The sequence below is a fragment of the Pseudophryne corroboree genome, chromosome 4 (genome assembly GCF_028390025.1).
Source record: "Pseudophryne corroboree isolate aPseCor3 chromosome 4, aPseCor3.hap2, whole genome shotgun sequence".
NCBI lineage: Eukaryota > Metazoa > Chordata > Amphibia > Anura > Myobatrachidae > Pseudophryne > Pseudophryne corroboree.
The window spans coordinates 115,224,103-115,244,606 of record NC_086447.1 but is presented as its reverse complement, the minus strand read 5'-3'; the positions used below and the strand labels follow the sequence as shown (position 1 = coordinate 115,244,606).

Here is a 20,504-nt window from a genome sequence, read left to right as displayed (position 1 = left end):
GTCATTCCGACCCGATCGCTCGCTGCAGTTTATCGCAGCGCAGCGATCGGGTCGGAACTGCACATGCGCTGGCGCCGCAGTACGCCGGTGCATGCCGGACGGCCTAAGGCTGTCGTTCCCTAGCGATCGCCTCTGACTGATTGACAGGCAGAGGCGGTCACTGGGCGGGAGGGGGCGGCACGGCGGCATTTGGCTGCCGTTTTAGGGGCGCGGTCCGGCCAACGCAGGCGTGGCCGGACCGTGCGGGGGGCGGGCCGCAGCGGTTGCGTGACGTCACACGCAGCCGCTGTGTCCAGGGGCAGCGACGAGCAACTCCCGGCCAGCCGCAGGAGCTGCGCTGGCCGGGAGTTACTTAACAAGTACAAAAGCATCGCCGCTGTGCGATGCTTTTGTACTTGTGGGGGGGGGGGGGGCAAAACAGACATGCGGGGCGGACTAGCTCTGTGCTGGGCGTCCCCCCGCATGTCTGGGAACATGATCGTAGCTGTGCTAAATTTAGCACAGCTACGATCAACTCGGAATGACCCCCACTGTGTACACCATACTTGCAAACATTGGACACAATAACTCCGGGAGATATACGAGGAGGTGGCAAGTGGGTGGGATGGGGTTGGAGCTCTGTAAATATTATGGCCCCACTCCCTGTGATAATTTGCCAGACGGCAATGAGGCGATTTGCGTTGAATTGCATCATCATGGCCCCGCACCCGACTTCACAATTCTCATAATCACATCATTGTACAACTAGTGTGGGGCCGCGATTGCGCCATCACGCCCCACACTTCAGCCATGACACGCCCCCTTTCTTGCTGAGATAGCTTCCCCCTCTCGTATTCAACATTTACTAGATATCTTTTCTAATGCCAACTGGGATATACAACTCTTGTAAAAAGGGTCTAAATTCTGTTATTTCCACCATTCTTATTTAAAGTCTGGTTCTACGTAAACATTTTTGTATCTATGGGCCCAACTCAGAGCTGAAAGCAATGCCGATATTTTTGCAATGGAGTGATTATCAGCATACTGCTCATGCGCTGCGATCGTACTGCGCATGTTTAAAGGTGTCTTTGTGATTGCGCTGGCAGTGAGGATTTTTTTGCAGAGTGGTTGACAGGAAGTGACCGTTTGGGGGTGGTAACAAGGGGTGGCGGCAAAATCGCAGGCGCATCATGGCTGTTTTCGGGCATGTATCTCACATCAGCTGCGATCTTGTACACAAAGAAACACGGCTCCTGCGTCGCTACTGCCACGGCAAGTGTGCGTAGCCATAGACCTACTCGCACAGCCAATGTTCCCCTTTGTAGCATGTAGGATGCGAATGGGTTTGAGATCGTTCTGGTGGGTGGTTGTTTTCATTCCTGAGCGGCAACTTCACATAGAGAATTGCAATTGCATTAGCGTACGACTCTGGAGTAAGTTTACAATGGGCGTTCTATTTAAGATGGGATGTTGCCCATAGCAACCAATCAGATTCCAGGTATTATCTTCTAAAAGGTGCTAGATAAATGAGAAGTAGAATCTGATTGGTTGCTATTGACAACATCCCATCTTAAATAGAACTCCCATTTTAGTAAATTTACCTCTCTGATTTAGGCCCAATGTAAATCTCAACTGTTATAGTGATCTATTTGCTGCTTTCGCACCCCCCCCCTTCCCGCTTCATTTTAACAAAAAGACCAAGAACAAAAAGCCCCTGAGATCTATTACCCTTCCATAGCGTCTTAATATGCTTGAAACCCCACTTTACATGCTGAATAGTGAGTCATCACAGCTGAATCAAGCAAAACTGAAACAGATTAAGCTCTGTCCCGGACTTCGCGGCTGTAATCCAGCAGTGTGACCAGTTATCATGTGGAAATATCATTTTACTGTCAGAAACTGCAAGTTTGGGGAATACGCATAGAAAACGGATGACATACCCGGACACCAACAGCCACTCGCAGTCAGAATGAAGCATTGAAGAAAGGGAAGTGCAAGAGGCAAAACATTTGTAATTTATCAAAATACACTTGAAGGTGAAAATTACAGACAAGCGCTGGCATTAGATAAAACCGCACAGTCACATTCCAATGCCATTATTCATATGGTTAAAGCAGAAGTAATATTCCAAAAGACATAACATAGGTTAAAACAATACACACAGCGTTTAGAAGGGATAAGAACTCGCTCAGCACTGCAATCGGCACAGAAAACCAAAGACAGATTGAGTCAGTGGGGACTCAATAATGTCCGTGGAATAAAAGATACAAATGAAGTTAGACTGAAAATAAATTTAATACAAGCTGCGGTGAAATCAGGTTTTGGAGTTTTTCTTATGCTGAATGTATTTTTTTTATGCCTACTTAGTTTTCTATTTGTTCTGCAGTGGTACAAGCGACATAAAGAGTATAAGAAAACAGAAGGAAGAACACTTAATAATCATAAAAAGAAAACAATTAGAGCAGATAAATGTTGAGGCATCAAAACGAGGATGACAATACTGTACATCAATTAAAAAGAAAGGAGGTAAATGGTCAAGAGTGTGGCAATTACAGTTTAATGCCAAAAAATGCAAAATCCTCCATTTGGGTCTCAAAATCCCAAAGGCTAAATATAGTATTAATGGCACTATACTGGAAACTACTGAGGAGGAAAGGGATCTAGGAGTCACTATTTCACTTAAAGGCAGGTAAGCAATGTAAGAAAGCAATGAGGAAGGCTAGTTAGATGCTTGGCTACAATAGGAGAGGAATCAGCAGCAGAAAGAAAGAAGTAATAATGCCACTGTATAGGTCATTGGTGCGGCCTCATCTAGAATACTGTCTTCAATTCTGCAGTCCATATCTCCAGAAGCATATAGACACATTAGACAGTGTACAAAGAAGGGCAACTATACGAATAAGAGTACGGATAATGTAATGGTTAGCATTACTGCCTCACAGCACTGAGGTCATGGGTTCGATTCCCACCATGCATCTAACTGTGCGGAGTTTGTATATTCTCCCCGTACTTACGTGGGTTTCCTCTGGGTACTCTGGTTTCCTCCCACAATCCCAAAATATACTGGCAGGTTAATTGGCTTCCAACAAAAATTGACCCTAGTGTGAATGTGTGTACATGTGGTAGGGAATATAGATTGTAAGCTCCACTGGGGCAGGGACTGCGGTGAATGGCCAAATATTCTCCGTAAAGTGCTGCGGAATATGTGTGCGCTATATAAATAACTGGTAATAATAATAAATAATATTGTTGCATGGTCTACAGTCAGAGCCGGTTCTAGACTTTGCGGTGCTCAGGGCAAAAGATTCCATTGGTCCCTCCCCTCATCCCCCCCAAGGCCATGACCATATAAAAAAACACCAAAAACTATAAATAAAATACTAATTTGTAAGCCAGCAGACAATGTAAGCCCCGTAATCATTTTCCATGGATGAATTACGGTAGAACAACCTCACAGATTTTCCTGTGCACCTTTCTGGAGAGTCAGGATAAATCTGCAATGTAGGTGGCCACAAGTTCTTTTGAGAAACCGGTGAATTGATGCCACCTCGTGCCGACCGCCGCTAATTGAATTACTCTTGAAATATTTTGCGAAATGGATGCTTTCTGTTAACACAAACGTCAATACAGTACTTTATTCCTATCAAGAGAGGGAAAACTAAGGGTCTGCATTTTCTACGCTGTAGGAATAGTGTTGCTAATCTCGCCTTCAGGGAGTTGTGTCCTCTGCTCCCTCTCCTTTAGACAATGCCTGAGAGATTTCCTGCACCCGAGTGGTAAGTAGTAGTAACATGTTTGCAAAATAAACAGATTTGTGTTATTCCAACTCCCTTTGAAGATGCATGCTGAAATTAATCAGTTTATACTCTGACTTGGACCAGTTTCCACATATAAAGTAGGCCCTGAGGAAGTTATTCTTTATGGAGAAAATCCCCTCTCTAAATTGTATCCTGTTGCCTTTCAACTAATAACACCAAGCTAAGCGCTAGTGCAGGCCTCCCACTGACTGGGAACAGGCTGACTTTCACAAGATTTCAGCCATTATAAATTCATTTAAGGGATGTTTACTAGTAAAAGTATTTGTGCTTTGTTTTCTTTTTTGGTCTTTTCCTTGACACGTTTTATTAACTTAACCCGAGTAACATTGGAGGTGAGCGCTAACATTTCTAGGCCCTCGAGTGAGTCGTCCACTGCTGGAATGTTTTCTGGGAGGTAAATAGGCTTCTTCATCTACTGCTGTGCTTCTCATTAACTTTCTGCCCAAACACCTGGCTTTAAATAGAAAGTGTGCATTTCTTCACATGAACCGATAGAAAGAGAACCAGGCTCACATGTTCCGCCCTTTTCTCTATTAAAGGAACAACACTCGCGTTAACATTTAAAAACACTAATTGGCAAGTGCTGCTACTGACTTCTCCTGCAGCAAGCTGTTTCATGGCTGGGCGTCTCACATCTGAGGGGAAATCTATGTATGGGATTGATTTAAATGTTAAGGTAAATAATAAGCAAATCCCACGGTATTTGGAATGTGTGAAGTCTGCTTTTCCATCGCTTTGTAGACTATATAGGCAGTGTCAGACTGGGGCATGTAGGGCCCACTGGGGGGATGCAGTGGTAGAGGCCCATGTTTAGAGGTGTGGCCAGTCTGCAGAGGGGGTGTGGCCTGCCACCTCATTGGTGTGACCAACGATTAAAGAGTGCAACATCTGGGCCCTTTCATAAATATATACAGTAAATTCACTGTAATTCACAGCAATGCACTCTAGAAAATACACTACAGTCCAGTATTAGGTAACATATGTATAATGTATAATTCAAGTGCACAGTCTGGAACATGATCCTTAGAGCAGGAGGTGGGTCCACAGGCAGTGGGGCCCACCGGTGGTTTCCCCTGTACCCCTGTGGGCCAGTCCAAGCCTGTATATAGGGGATCCGGTCTGAAGATCGACACTGTCTAGGTCAACAATGTTTAGGTCGACCACTATAGGTCGACAGTCACTAGGTTGACAGGGTTGGAAGGTCGACAGGGCTTCTAGGTCGACAGGTCAAAAGGTCGATGTAAGTTTTTCAATTTTTTTTCTTTTTTTGAACTTTTTCATACTTAACGATCCACGTGGACAACGAATGGAATGGTAATCTGTGCCGAGCGAAGCGGTAGTGTAGTGAGGCACCTTGGACGAAGCATGGCGAGCAAAGCAAGCCATGTGAGGGGATACGGTGCACTAATTGGGGTTCCCGGTCACTCTACAAAGAAAACGACACCAAAAACAAACCTCATGTCGACCTTTTGACCTGTCAACCTAGCATATGTCGACCTAGAAACCCTGACGACCTTCCAACCCTGTCGACCTATAGTGGTCGACCTAAACATTGTCGACCTAGACACTGTTGATTTAATGATCCACACTCATATAGGGGTCTATTTACTAAACCTTGGATGAAGATAAATTGGCCGGAGATAAAGTACCAGCCAATCAGCTCCTAACTGTCATTTTTAAAACACAGTTTGTGACATGGCAGTTGGGAGTTGATTGGCTGGGCACACGTATGCCAGACACACGTATGCCCCCACAGTGCCAGACACACGTATGCCCCCACAGTGCCAGACACACGTATGCCTCCATGTTGATTTTACTATTAAATGCAGCACTTTTAGGTAGATTCACATATAGAAGCGGCAGCTATCCCCCCCACCCCCGTGTAGTTCCTCAACATCAGGGATGCCCATTAATGATCAAAGAGTGCAGCAGCCACTGTAATTGGCGCCGGGGTCCAGCACCGCACCACAATACAGACAAGAAACTCTACATAAACTACACCTCCCAGCAGCCGCTGCTGCATACTGTGATCATTACTGGGCATCCCTGATGGTGAGGAAATACACGGGGTTGGGGGGATAGCTGAAGCCTCTAAAAGTGAATCTACCTACTACCCGCAGATGGCACCTCTGGACGGCGCCGCTCCTCGGCTGGCGCCCCTGGCGAGTGCCATCCTGGCCAATAGGAAGATACACCCCTGATTGTGGGAGGAAACCGGAGCACCCAGAGGAAACCCACACAAGTACAGGGGGAATATCATACCCTCCAGCTGTACCTTTTTAGCAGGTACAGGACCTTTTTTTTATGGTCTGTACCGATTTTTGGCTCTCCAAACCTCCATTGAAAGTATAGGAAAAGGGATGTGGCCACGCCCCCTTTAACCGTGGCTACGCCCCTTTTCCTAATTTGTACCGTTTTTTATGTGTAAAATGTTGGAGGGTATGGAATATACAAACTGCACACACTTAGGGCCGTGGTGGAAACTGTACCCATTATCTCAGTGCTGTGAGGCAGCAATGCTAACAATTACACCATCCGTACTGCCCCGGCTTGCTCAGTGTGAAAGGGGTATAAGCGACTTGAAAGATTTAATGCTGATGTTGAGGGATGTGTGCTAGAGGTGTGCGCTAGACGCTGGGAAATGGTGTGATGAGGCAGAACTGATTATGCACCAAAGAATTGAAATTTTTATGTAATGTGAAGTCACGCAAACGTGTATACAGACTGTGATAATAAATATTAGTGATTTATTCACTATAAAAAGATGGCCTGGTGCCTACTAGCTTTGTCATCTACAGTAGGTTCCGTTCATCTGCCACATCTACTGTATATCACTGTTTCATCTATAAAACACATGCACGTGTCCCGGGACTCTTGTGTGCTTATTTAGACCAATATAATCCTAATGTAGATGAAACTCAGCTACAGGCAGTTTGTTTGGCCTAAGGACTATGGGGGTAATTCTGAGTTGATCGCAGCAGCAAGTTTGTTAGCAATTGGGCAAAACCATGTGCACTGCAGGGGGGGCAGATATAACATGTGCAGAGAGTTAGATTTGGGTGGGTTATTTTGTTTCTGTGCAGGGTAAATACTGGCTGCTTTATTTTTACACTGCAATTTAGATTTCAGTTTGAATACACCCCACCCAAATCTAACTCTCTCTGCACGTTCTATCAGCCCCTCCTGCACTGCACATGGGGGGTCATTCCGAGTTGTTCGCTCGCAAGCTGCTTTTAGCAGCTTTGCACACGCTAAGCCACCGCCTACTGGGAGTGAATCTTAGCATAGTAAAATTGCGAACGAAAGATTCTCAAAATTGCGATTACACACCTCTCAGCAGTTTCTGAGTAGCTTCAAACTTACTCGGCATCTGCGATCAGTTCAGTGCTTGTCGTTCCTGGTTTGACGTCACAAACACACCCAGCGTTCGCCCAGACACTCCTCCGTTTCTTCAGCCACTCCCGCGTTTTTCCCAGAAACGGTAGCGTTTTTTCGCACACACCCATAAAACTGCCTGTTTCCGCCCAGAAACACCCACTTCCTGTCAATCACATTACGATCACCAGAACGAAGAAAAAACCGTGAGTAAAATTCCTAACTGCATAGCAAATTTATTTGGCGCAGTCGCACTGCGGACATTGCGCATGCGCATTCGCGACTAATCGCTCCGTTGCGAGAAAAAAAATAACGAGCGAACAACTCGGAATGACCACCATGGTTTTGCCCAACTGCTAACAAATTTGCTGCTGCAATCAACTCAGAATTAGGCCCTATACCAGGTAGGAGCCATGACATGTCACACTATCAAATAGCCCACCTATATACAGTGGTTATATACAGATGGCTACTAAATATTTTACAATAGTAGAATAGATAATAATAAATTATCTTAACCATGTAATCTATCATTTCCAATTAAATTATATACACATAGCTAAAAACATCCATATATTACCAGGAATGCTATAGGTACGGTACATGTGTTACTTTCACACCTCGCACACTATGACCTGATACTGTACTTGGAAACATTTACTACCATTATAATTAGGGGCTGACATCAGACTGCTCTGTGTGTGGTCACTTGTATGTCTGATAAGAAATGCTAGACTGGACTGTGCTGGTTTGTATTGCAAAACTGCACAGTCACTTACCCAAATTTTTAATTAAATATTCTGCAATGGCGGTAGTTCTGTCACTGGTTCAGCTAGTGTTTAGTCATCTCAGTCATTATCTGCTGCTACTCAGCCTATCATCCTCTCCAAATGAACTGCTTTTACTTACATTCTCCATCAGGCCCTACTTTGGGTGCTATTCACACTTCAGAACCCAATTCTAACTCCTCACATTAGCCTATAAAACCCTCACCCAATCCTACATCTCCGACCTCATCCCTCCATGCTGCCGCCCACACTCATCACTCTGCCAATGACTGCCATCTCTCCTCCCAACTGATTTGCACCTCCCACTCCTGCCATTAAGACTTTGCCTGTGCTGCTCACTACCACTGGAACTCTCTCCCTCTCCCTATAAGACTCTCCTCCTCTCCAAAGCTTCAAATGGGCTCTCAGAGCCAACGTCTACCAGCTCTTCTCCTAACCAATCCATTTTGTCCCCACACACTAAGTTACCCCACTGTGTCACCTTTCCCTATCTGACTCTCCCCCATGGATTGTAAACTCTTACAGGCAGGGACCTCTTCCCTCATGTACTTCTCCTTCCCTCACTTACACCATCCTATCGTCCCCATTGCCAGAAGCAACACCGAACCTTTGGTTTCAGTTAGCGTTGCTTTTGTGGCTATTATGACTCCATATACAACAATGATTACACAGTATATCTTATATCCTTATGTTCTTTAATGTCTAGCACTGTAAGTCTTTTGCACTTTATTCTTGCTGTTTGCACTGTTTCTGTACTTTGTAAGGCACTGCAGATGCCTTGTGATGCCATATAAATAAAGCATAATAATAATAATAATAATAATAATAATCTGCTAAAAGAATGATCGGGGGAATTTAAAACAATGAAAGCTTTTGATTTTGTGCATACCATACACATGAATGTTGGCCAGTTGGCTTTTTAAGGCAAAACTGCATCATAGTCCTAGTATGGCCCAGCTGACCAATCATAAATGATCAGGAAGGTTTGCGCAGCAGCAGATGTGGCACACAATAGGTTGGCTTTTCCTGGGACATGGAGGTAATAACAAAAGTATATGTATGATGTAGCAGTTGCACAGTGGCAAACGCAGGATTTATAAGGTTGGGTTTCCTGACCTCCCAGTGCATGCGGAGCCACCATTACTATACAGACACAGGTACAGACATGACAAGTGACATCTGTGGGTTATATGGGGGGCGGTGTGTTTGGCGCCCATGGCTGCCATCTTCCCTCAGATGGAGCTGCTGTCACAGACCATTCACGGAGCTGGGAGAGTCGGGAAAGCAGGGAGCCAGGCAAACTGAGCTCATGCATCCTATCTGAAGGAAAGTTCGTTGTGCATATATATATATATATATATATATATATATATATATATACACTGCTCAAAAAAATAAAGGGAACACTAAAATAACACATCCTAGATCTGAATGAATGAAATAGTCTTATTAAATACTTTGTTCTTTACATAGTTGAATGTGCTGACAACAAAATCACACAAAAAATATCAATGGAAATCAAATTTATTAACCCATGGAGGTCTGGATTTGGAGTCACACTCAAAAGTAAAGTGGAAAAACACACTACAGGCTGATCCAGCTTTGATGTAATGTCCTTAAAACAAGTCAAAATGAGGCTCAGTAGTGTGTGTGGCCTCCACGTGCCTGTATGACCTCCCTACAACGCCTGGGCATGCTCCTGATGAGGTGGCGGATGGTCTCCTGAGGGATCTCCTCCCAGACCTGGACTAAAGCATCCGCCAACTCCTGGACAGTCTGTGGTGCAACGTGGCGTTGGTGGATGGAGCGAGACATGATGTCCCAGATGTGCTCAATTGGATTCAGGTCTGGGGAACGGGCGGGCCAGTCCATAGCATCAATGCCTTCGTCTTGCAGGAACTACTGACACACTCCAGCCACATGAGGTCTAGCATTGTCTTGCATTAGGAGGAACCCAGGGCCAACCGCACCAGCATATGGCCTCACAAGGGGTCTGAGGATCTCATCTCGGTACCTAATGGCAGTCAGGCTACCTCTGGTGAGCACATGTAGGGCTGTGCGGCCCCCCAAAGAAATGCCACCCCACACCATTACTGACCCACTGCCAAACCGGTCATGCTGGAGGATGTTGCAGGCAGCAGAACGGTCTCCTTGGCGTCTCCGGACTCTGTCACGTCTGTCACATGTGCTCAGTGAGAACCTGCTTTCATCTGTGAAGCGCACAGGGCGCCAGTGGCGAATTTGCCAATCTTGGTGTTCTCTGGCAAATGCCAAACGTCCTGCACGGTGTTGGGCTGTAAGCACAACCCCCACCTGTGAACGTCGGGCCCTCATACCACCCTCATGGAGTCTGTTTCTGATCATTTGAGTAGACACATGCACATTTGTGGCTTGCTGGAGGTAATTTTGCAGGGCTCTGGCAGTGCTCCTCCTGTTCCTCCTTGCACAAAGGCGGAGGTAGCGGTCCTGCTTCTGGGTTGTTGGCCTCCTCCATGTTTCCTGATGTACTGGCCTGTCTCCTGATAGCGCCTTCATGCTGTGGACACTATGCTGACAGACACAGAAAACCTTCTTGCCACAGCTCGCATTGATGTGCCATCCTGGATGAGCTGCACTACCTGAACCACTTGTGTGGGTTGTAGACTCCGTCTCATGCTACCACTAGAGTGAAAGCACCGCCAGCTTTCAAAAGTGACCAAAACATCAGCCAGAAAGCATAGGAGCTGAGAAGTGGTCTGTGGTCACCACCTGTAGAACAACTCCTTTATTGGGGGTGTCTTGCTAATTGCCTATAATTTCCACCTGTTGTCTATTCCATTTGCACAACAGCATGTGAAATTGATTGTCAATCAGTGTTGCTTCCTAAGTGGACAGTTTGATTTCACAGAAGTGTGATTGACTTGGAGTTACATTGTGTTGTTTAAGTGTTCCCTTTATTTTTTGAGCAGTGTATATATATATATATATATATATATATATATATTAGTGATGTGCACCGGAAATTTTTCGGGTTTTGGGTTCGGTTCCGTGGCTGTGTTTTGGATTCGGACGCGTTTTGGCAAAACCTCACCGACAATTTTTTGTCGGATTCGGGTGTGTTTTGGATTTGGGTGTTTTTTTCAAAAAACCCTAAAAAACAGCTTAAATCATAGAATTTGGGGGACATTTTGATCCCATAGTATTATTAACCTCAATAACCATAATTTCCACTCATTTCCAGTCTATTCTGAACACCTCACACCTCACAATATTATTTTTAGTCCTAAAATTTGCACCGAGGTCGCTGGATGGCTAAGCTAAGCGACACAAGTGGCCGACACAAACACCTGGCCCATCTAGGAGTGGCACTGCAGTGTCAGGCAGGATGGCCCTTCCAAAAAATTGTCCCCAAACAGCACATGATACAAAGAAAAAAAGAGGCGCACCAAGATCGCTGTGTGACTAAGCTAAGCGACACAAGTGGCCGACACAAACACCTGGCCCATCTAGGAGTGGCACTGCAGTGTCAGGCAGGATGGCCCTTCCAAAAAATTGTCCCCAAACAGCACATGATGCAAAGAAAAAAAGAGGCGCACCAAGGTCGCTGTGTGACTAAGCTAAGCGACACAAGTGGCCGACACAAACACCTGGCCCATCTAGGAGTGGCACTGCAGTGTCAGGCAGGATGGCCCTTCCAAAAAATTGTCCCCAAACAGCACATGATGCAAAGAAAAAAAGAGGCGCACCAAGGTGGCTGTTTGACTAAGCTAAGCGACACAAGTGGCCGACACAAACACCTGGCCCATCTAGGAGTGGCACTGCAGTGTCAGGCAGGATGGCCCTTCCAAAAAATTGTCCCCAAACAGCACATGATGCAAAGAAAAAGAGAGGCGCACCAAGATCGCTGTGTGACTAAGCTAAGCGACACAAGTGGCCGACACAAACACCTGGCCCATCTAGGAGTGGCACTGCAGTGTCAGGCAGGATGACCCTTCCAAAAAATTGTCCCCAAACAGCACATGATGCAAAGAAAAAAAGAGGCGCACCAAGGTGGCTGTGTGACTAAGCTAAGCGACACAAGTGGCCGACACAAACACCTGGCCCATCTAGGAGTGGCACCGCAGTGTCAATCAAGACAGGATGGCACTTCCAAAAAATTGTCCCCAAACAGCACATGATGCAAAGAAAAAAAGAGGCGCACCAAGGTGGCTGTGTGACTAAGCTAAGCGACACAAGTGGCCGACACAAACACCTGGCCCATCTAGGAGTGGCACTGCAGTGTCAGGCAGGATGGCCCTTCCAAAAAATTGTCCCCAAACAGCACATGATGCAAAGAAAAAAAGAGGCGCACCAAGGTCGCTGTGTGACTAAGCTAAGCGACACAAGTGGCCGACACAAACACCTGGCCCATCTAGGAGTGGCACTGCAGTGTCAGGCAGGATGGCCCTTCCAAAAAATTGTCCCCAAACAGCACATGATGCAAAGAAAAAAAGAGGCGCACCAAGGTGGCTGTTTGACTAAGCTAAGCGACATAAGTGGCCGACACAAACACCTGGCCCATCTAGGAGTGGCACTGCAGTGTCAGGCAGGATGGCACTTCCAAAAAATTGTCCCCAAACAGCACATGATGCAAAGAAAAAAAGAGGCGCACCAAGGTGGCTGTGTGACTAAGCTAAGCGACACAAGTGGCCGACACAAACACCTGGCCCATCTAGGAGTGGCACTGCAGTGTCAATCAAGACAGGATGGCACTTCCAAAAAATTGTCCCCAAACAGCACATGATGCAAAGAAAAATGAAAGAAAAAAGAGGTGCAAGATGGAATTGTCCTTTGGCCCTCCCACCCACCCTTATGTTGTATAAACAGGACATGCACACTTTAACGAACCCATCATTTCAGCGACAGGGTCTGCCACACGACTGTGACTGAAATGACTGGTTGGTTTGTGCCCCCACCAAAAAAGAAGCAATCAATCTCTCCTTGCACAAACTGGCTCTACAGAGGCAAGATGTCCACCTCATCATCATCCTCCGATTCCTCACCCCTTTCACTGTGTACATCCCCCTCCTCACAGATTATTAATTCGTCCCCACTGGAATCCACCATCTCAGGTCCCCGTGTACTTTCTGGAGGCAATTGCTGCTGGTGAATGTCTCCACAGAGGAATTGATTATAATTAATTTTGATGAACATCATCTTCTCCACATTTTCTGGAAGTAACCTCGTACGCCGATTGCTGACAAGGTGAGCGGCTGCACTAAACACTCTTTCGGAGTACACACTGGAGGGAGGGCAACTTAGGTAGAATAAAGCCAGTTTGTGCAAGGGCCTCCAAATTGCCTCTTTTTCCTGCCAGTATACGTACGGACTGTCTGACGTGCCTACTTGGATGCGGTCACTCATATAATCCTCCACCATTCTTTCCATGGTGAGAGAATCATATGCAGTGACAGTAGACGACATGTCAGTAATCATTGGCAGGTCCTTCAGTCCGGACCAGATGTCAGCACTCGCTCCAGACTGCCCTGCATCACCGCCAGCGGGTGGGCTAGGAATTCTTAGCCTTTTCCTCGCACCCCCAGTTGCGGGAGAATGTGAAGGAGGAGAAGTTGACAGGTCACGTTCCGCCTGACTTGACAATTTTCTCACCAGCAGGTCTTTGAACCTCTGCAGACTTGTGTCTGCCGGAAAGAGAGATACAACGTAGGTTTTAAATCTAGGATCGAGCACGGTGGCCAAAATGTAGTGCTCTGATTTCAACAGATTGACCACCCGTGAATCCTGGTTAAGCGAATTAAGGGCTCCATCCAAAAGTACCACATGCCTAGCGGAATTGCTCTGTTTTAGCTCCTCCTGCAATGTCTCCAGCTTCTTCTGCAAAACCCTGATGAGGGGAATGACCTGACTCAGGCTGGCAGTGTCTGAACTGACTTCACGTGTGGCAAGTTCAAAGGGTTGCAGAACCTTGCACAACGTTGAAATCATTCTCCACTGCGCTTGAGTCAGGTGCATTCCCCCTCCTTTGCCTATATCGTGGGCAGATGTATAGGCTTGAATGGCCTATTTGCTGCTCCTCCATCATATAGAGGGTTGAATTCCACCTCATTACCACCTCTTGCTTCAGATGATGGCAGGGCAGGTTCAGGAATGTTTGGTGGTGCTCCAGTCTTCTGTATGCGGTGCCTGAATGCCGAAAGTGGCCCGCAATTCTTCGGGCCACCGACAGCATCTCTTGCACGCCCCTGTCGTTTTTTAAATAATTCTGCACCACCAAATTCAATGTATGTGCAAAACATGGGACGTGCTGGAATTTGCCCAGATGTAATGCACGCACAATATTGCTGGCGTTGTCCGATGTCACAAATCCCCAGGAGAGTCCAATTGGGGTAAGCCATTCTGCGATGATCTTCCTCAGTTGCCGTAAGAGGTTGTCAGCTGTGTGCCTATTCTGGAAAGCGGTGATACAAAGCGTAGCCTGCCTAGGAACGAGTTGGCGTTTGCGAGATGCTGCTACTGGTGCCGCCGCTGCTGTTCTTGCTGCGGGAGGCAATACATCTACCCAGTGGGCTGTCACAGTCATATAGTCCTGAGTCTGCCCTGCTCCACTTGTCCACATGTCCGTGGTTAAGTGGACATTGGGTACAACTGCATTTTTTAGGACACTGGTGAGTCTTTTTCTGAGGTCTGTGTACATTTTCGGTATCGCCTGCCTAGAGAAATGGAACCTAGATGGTATTTGGTACCGGGGACACAGTACCTCAATCAAGTCTATAGTTGCCTCTGAATTAACGATGGATACCGGAACCACGTTTCTCACCGCCCAGGCTGCCAAGGCCTGAGTTATCTGCTTTGCAGCAGGATGACTGCTGTGATATTTCATCTTCCTCGCAAAGGACTGTTGGACAGTCAATTGCTTACTGGAAGTAGTACAAGTGGTCTTCCGACTTCCCCTCTTGGATGACGATCGACTCCCAGCAGCAACAACAGCAGCGCCAGCAGCAGTAGGCGTTACACTCAAGGATGCATCGGCGGAATCCCAGGCAGGAGAGGACTCGTCAGACTTGACAGTGACATGGCCTGCAGGACTATTGGCTTTCCTGGGTAAGGAGGAAATTGACACTGAGGGAGTTGGTGGTGTGGTTTGCAGGAGCTTGGTTACAAGAGGAAGGGATTTACTGGTCAGTGGACTGCTTCCGCTGTCACCCAAAGTTTTTGAACTTGTCACTGACTTATGATGAATGCGCTGCAGGTGACGTATAAGGGAGGATGTTCCGAGGTGGTTAACGTCCTTACCCCTACTTATTACAGCTTGACAAAGGCAACACACGGCTTGACACCTGTTGTCCGCATTTGTGTTGAAATAATTCCACACCGAAGAGCTGATTTTTTTTGTATTTTGACCAGGCATGTCAATGGCCATATTCGTCCCACGGACAACAGGTGTCTCCCCGGGTGCCTGACTTAAACAAACCACCTCACCATCAGAATCCTCCTTGTCAATTTCCTCCCCAGCGCCAGCAACACCCATATTCTCATCCTGGTGTACTTCAACAGTGACATCTTCAATCTGACTATCAGGAACTGGACTGCGGGTGCTCCTTCCAGCACTTGTAGGAGGTTCCCAGTGTTGGGAAGGTCAGGCATCGCAACCGACACAATTGGACTCTCCTTGGGGATTTGTGATTTTGAAGAACGCACAGTTCTTTGCTGTGCTTTTGCCAGCTTAAGTCTTTTCTTTTTTCTAGCGAGAGGATGAGTGCTTCCATCCTCATGTGAAGCTGAACCACTAGCCATGAACATAGGCCAGGGCCTCAGCCGTTCCTTGCCACTCCGTGTCGTATATGACATATTGGCAAGTTTACGCTTCTCCTCAGACGCTTTTAATTTTGATTTTTTTTTGTGTTTTGGATTTTACATGCTCTCTACTATGACATTGGGCATCGGCCTTGGCAGACGACGTTGATGGCATTTCATCGTCTCGGCCATGACTAGTGGCAGCAGCTTCAGCACGAGGTGGAAGTGGATCTTGATCTTTCCCTTTAACCTCCACATTTTTGTTCTCCATTTTTTAATGTGTGGAATTATATGCCAGTATCAATAGCAATGGCCTACTACTATATTTACTGCGCAAAGGTATAGAATGTAGATGGATAGTATACTTAATGGATGATGAGTGACGACACAGAGGTAGGTACACAGCAGTGGCCTACCGTACTGCTATATATAGTATAATGGTGGACACTGTCAGCAAACTGCAAAACTAAAATGCACCACAGGTATAGAATGTAGATGGATAGTATACTTAATAGATGACGAGTGACGACACAGAGGTAGGTACAGCAGTGGCCTACCGTACTGCTATATATAGTATACTGGTGGACACTGTCAGCAAACTGCAAAACTAAAATGCACCACAGGTATAGAATGTAGATGGATAGTATACTTAATAGATGACGAGTGACGACACAGAGGTAGGTACAGCAGTGGCCTACCGTACTGCTATATATAGTATACTGGTGGACACTGTCAGCAAACTGCAAAACTAAAATGCACCACAGGTATAGAATGTAGATGGATAGTATACTTAATGGATGACGAGTGACGACACAGAGGTAGGTACACAGCAGTGGCCTACCGTACTGCTATATATAGTATACTGGTGGACACTGTCAGCAAACTGCAAAACTAAAATGCACCACAGGTATAGAATGTAGATGGATAGTATACTTAATGGATGACGAGTGACGACACAGAGGTAGGTACAGCAGTGGCCTACCGTACTGCTATATATAGTATACTGGTGGACACTGTCAGCAAACTGCAAAACTAAAATGCACCACAGGTATAGAATGTAGATGGATAGTATACTTAATGGATGACGAGTGACGACACAGAGGTAGGTAGAGCAGTGGCCTATCGTACTGCTATATATAGTATACTGGTGGACACTGTCAGCAAACTGCAAAACTAAAATGCACCACAGGTATAGAATGTAGATGGATAGTATACTTAATGGATGACGACACAGAGGTAGGTACAGCAGTGGCCTACCGTACTATATATAGTATACTGGTGGACACTGTCAGCAAACTGCAAAACTAAAATGCACCACAGGTATAGAATGTAGATGGATAGTATACTTAATGGATGACGAGTGACGACACAGAGGTAGGTACAGCAGTGGCCTACCGTACTGCTATATATAGTATACTGGTGGACACTGTCAGCAAACTGCAAAACTAAAATGCACCACAGGTACAGAATGTAGATGGATAGTATACTTAATGGATGATGAGTGACGACACAGAGGTAGGTACACAGCAGTGGCCTACCGTACTGCTATATATAGTATAATGGTGGACACTGTCAGCAAACTGCAAAACTAAAATGCACCACAGGTATAGAATGTAGATGGATAGTATACTTAATGGATGACGAGTGACGACACAGAGGTAGGTACAGCAGTGGCCTACCGTACTGCTATATATAGTATACTGGTGGACACTGTCAGCAAACTGCAAAACTAAAATGCACCACAGGTATAGAATGTAGATGGATAGTATACTTAAAGGATGACGAGTGACGACACAGAGGTAGGTACAGCAGTGGCCTACCGTACTGCTATATATAGTATACTGGTGGACACTGTCAGCAAACTGCAAAACTAAAATGCACCACAGGTATAGAATGTAGATGGATAGTATACTTAATGGATGACGAGTGACGACACAGAGGTAGGTACACAGCAGTGGCCTACCGTACTGCTATATATAGTATACTGGTGGACACTGTCAGCAAACTGCAAAACTAAAATGCACCACAGGTATAGAATGTAGATGGATAGTATACTTAATGGATGACGAGTGACGACACAGAGGTAGGTACAGCAGTGGCCTACCGTACTGCTATATATAGTATACTGGTGGACACTGTCAGCAAACTGCAAAACTAAAATGCACCACAGGTATAGAATGTAGATGGATAGTATACTTAATGGATGACGAGTGACGACACAGAGGTAGGTACAGCAGTGGCCTACCGTACTGCTATATATAGTATACTGGTGGACACTGTCAGCAAACTGCAAAACTAAAATGCTGCACAGGTACAGAATGTAGATGGATAGTATACTTAATGGATGACGAGTGACGACACAGAGGTAGGTACACAGCAGTGGCCTACCGTACTGCTATATATAGTATACTGGTGGACACTGTCAGCAAACTGCAAAACTAAAATACACCACAGGTATAGAATGTAGATGGATAGTATACTTAATGGATGACGACACAGAGGTAGGTACAGCAGTGCACTCTGCACTGTACTCCTCCTATATAATATTAATTATACTGGTGGTCCCCAGTCCCCACAATAAAGCAGCACACTGAGCACAGATATGGAGTGTTTTTCAGGCAGACAACGTATACTGGTGGTCACTGTCAGCAAAACTCTGCACTGTCCTCCTGCTATAGCTGCTCCCCAGTCCCCACAATTAAGCAGTGTGAGCACTCAGCACAGATATATTATGCAGCACACTGAGCACAGATATGGTATGGAGCGTTTTTTTCAGGCAGAGAACGGATAAAAACTGGTGGTCACTTATCAGCAAAACTCTGCACTGTACTCCTAACAGCTGCTCCCCAATCCTCCCCACAATTAAGCAATAAACAACCAATGAATCAACTGTCTTCTACAATAAACGGAGAGGACGCCAGCCACGTCCTCTCCCTATCATCTCCAATGCACGAATGAAAATGGCGGCGACGCGCGGCTGCTTATATAGAATCCGAATCTCGCGAGAATCCGACAGTGGGATGATGACGTTCGGACGCGCTCGGGTTAGCCGAGCAAGGCGGGAAGGTTCGAACCTGCCTCGGACCCGTGTAAACAAGGTGAAGTTCGGGGGGGTTCGGTTTCCGAGAAACCGAACCCGCTCATCACTAATATATATATATATATATATATATATATAAAAAACGACATAATGTGTGGCACTCCGGAATTACAAAGAAACACACTGCACAGTGGATTGCATCAACGTTTCAATCTTAATGATTTTCATCAGGATATCAGGTTATCCTGACGAAAATCATTAAGATTGAAATGTTGATGCAATCCACTGTGCAGTGTCTTTCCTTGTAATTGCGGAGTGACGCACTTTATGTCGTCATATGTTTCTACTTGTGAGGGCATCCGGGAAAGTGTTGGATTTAAACGAGAGTGCCGAACCACACGATTGGTATAAAATATATATATATATATATATATATACAAACACAGACACATACATATATATATATGTATATATATATATATATATACACACACACATTATGTATATATATATATATGTATATATATATATATATATACTGACATTACACATATATATGCATTATTCCTTCTATCAATACATTAACTAGAAGCAAATGCATCACACACACTTTCACTTACTGTACACGTTGTATGCACTGCAGCACGAGTTGAGATTATTCAGTGGAGCCAGTCACCTTACATAATTAGGTTTCACCCCCTCCCCACAGGCCCGCAAATCACGGCAAAATGCCGCGGGGGGCGGGGCCTAATTATTAATTCTATGAAAGTTGCATCACAGACTCACAGTGCCTCTGCCATCTCCCCACGGACCCGTGAATCGCGGCAAAATGCCGCGATCACGATTCGAGGGACTGTGGACATAAGAAAAAAACATGTAGTCCATGGGAAGGGGGGGGTTCTGGGTACTCAGAAACCCCCCCTGCGTGCGTCACTGTTGCACAATGCAGATGCTTAGGTCTCAACTACAGTAGCAGTTCATACCTCCCAACTTTGGCTGCCTTGAAAGAGGGACACACGCGCGGCGAAGCCGCGCTCCCGAAAAGTGGGCGTGGCATATGAAAAGGGGCGTGGCTTCGCGGGAAGACCCGCAATCGCGAGCCACGCCCCCGATTTCATCACTGAAGGGGCATGCCCAGCGCTCCGTGAGCCGCTGGCATGCCCCCTCTCCCTCTGTCTACAATGAATAGACGCTGTGCGCATGCGCACAGCGTCTATTCACCGCTGCTCTGCTAAGCAGGGCAGCGAGAGACTGAGCCTCCCAACTGTCCCCCCCCACCGCGGGACACTGCGGCCCGCGGGTGGGACAGCGGGACAGACCCCAAAAAACGGGACTGTCCCGCGAAAATCGGGACAGTTGGGTGGTATGGCAGTTGTATCAACCTGAAAACCATAGTTGCCTACCCTCATTCTGCAGTAGACTCCCTGAAATGGCAGCAATCTCCCTCATCACTCCCTGAATAGACCAGCAATTTCCCTGATTGCACCTCATCCCCATTATGTAGCTATTACATTCTTGGGGGAAGGGGGGGGGGGGAATAAATCAGAGATACATACATTCAAATGGGCTCATCAGTGCCATTTCCCTGCATTGGTTATAAGGCACAATGATCCCTATGACTACATGCATTTTAAATAAGGTTCTCGTGGCCACTTACAGTATATGGAGCCTCTTGTAGAACACAATACACAAACAAGTCCTGCAAAATATCACTGTCTTTTCTTCATCAAA

The 20,504-nt window shown here is 46.1% G+C and overlaps 1 long non-coding RNA gene across 2 annotated transcripts in view; it reads left to right on the top strand.

Moving 5' to 3' along the window:
- LOC134911153 (uncharacterized) overlaps nt 1–2,502 on the top strand; it is a 359,931-nt gene extending 357,429 nt beyond the window's left edge. For both annotated transcript variants that reach the window (XR_010176358.1, XR_010176359.1), the window contains exon 6: nt 2,366–2,502. This is a non-coding gene — a long non-coding RNA (uncharacterized LOC134911153). The remainder of the gene's footprint in view (nt 1–2,365) is intronic.
- The last annotated feature ends 18,002 nt before the right edge of the window (nt 2,503–20,504 follow it).